Source organism: Microtus ochrogaster, unplaced genomic scaffold, assembly GCF_000317375.1.
Source record: "Microtus ochrogaster isolate Prairie Vole_2 unplaced genomic scaffold, MicOch1.0 UNK62, whole genome shotgun sequence".
Classification (NCBI taxonomy): Eukaryota; Metazoa; Chordata; class Mammalia; order Rodentia; family Cricetidae; genus Microtus; species Microtus ochrogaster.
The window spans coordinates 1,872,837-1,873,984 of NW_004949160.1; positions in this window are offsets into that span (position 1 = coordinate 1,872,837).

The window sequence follows — 1,148 nt, forward strand, 5'->3', positions numbered from 1 at the left end:
ATATAAAGTATAGCAAAGGTTGAATTATTAAAGACTAGTTTGGAGATCAATGTGACATAAAATATAAATTCAGATAAATTTAAGGCTATTGATCCTATTTGCAGAATTTTTTGTACAGAAATAAGACTACCAGTTGTGCGTTAAATATTGAAAATATATTTTGTTTGTAGAGGCAGAAGTTAGGAAGCCATAGGATGTCCTTCAGCAAAGGAAGGGTTGAGTTATTGTGGTTTGCCTGCACCATGGGGCCTGACGCAGCTGTTCCAGAACAAGTTATAGCCAATGCTTGGGTAGAGTGACTGGGACAGGAAGAATGCCAGTTCAAGACTTGTAAAACTTAGTGACCTAGTCTCAAAAACGAGAGGACACAGACTGGGAGAAGCCAGACAAGAGCCTAGCCTATCATCATCAGAGAGGCTTCGTCCAGCAACTGATGGAGACAGATCAGAGACAGGGGAGAGCTCTGTGAATCCCTCAGAAGAAGGGGAGGAAGGATTCTAGGAGCCAGAGTGGTCAAGGACACCACAAGAAAACCCACAGGATCAACTAATCTGGGCTCATAGGGGCTCACAGAAACAACAATCAGGGACTGACTTAGACCCTCTACATGTATACAATCGTTATGTAGCTTGGTGTTCTTGTAGAACTCCTAACAGGGAGTGATGACTATCTCTGACATTTTTGCCTACTTTTGGGACGCTTTTTCTCCTACTGGGTTGCCTCACCCAGCCTTAATATGACGGGATGTGCCTAGTCTTATTGCAACTTGATATGCCATCTTTGGTTGATATTCCTGGGAAGCCCGCCCTTTTTTGAAGGGAAACAGAGGAGGAGTAGATGGGGGGAAAGGACTAGGTGGAGAAGAGGGAGGGGAAACTGCAGTCATATATGAGAGAATAAACTAAAAAATAACAATTGCATAAATAGAGGTAATTATTTCAATTAAAATTCTAAATGATGTTTTTTAAACTTGGAATTTAAAGAGGCAGAAAAGAGAAAAAAAGTGAGATGGAGGACTGGACACGACACTGCACACCTTTAGTTCCAACCCTTGGGAGAGAGGGCTGGACACGACACTGCACGCCTTTAGTTCCAGCCCTCGGGAGGGAGGGCTGGACATGACGCTGCACGCCTTTAGTTCCATCCCT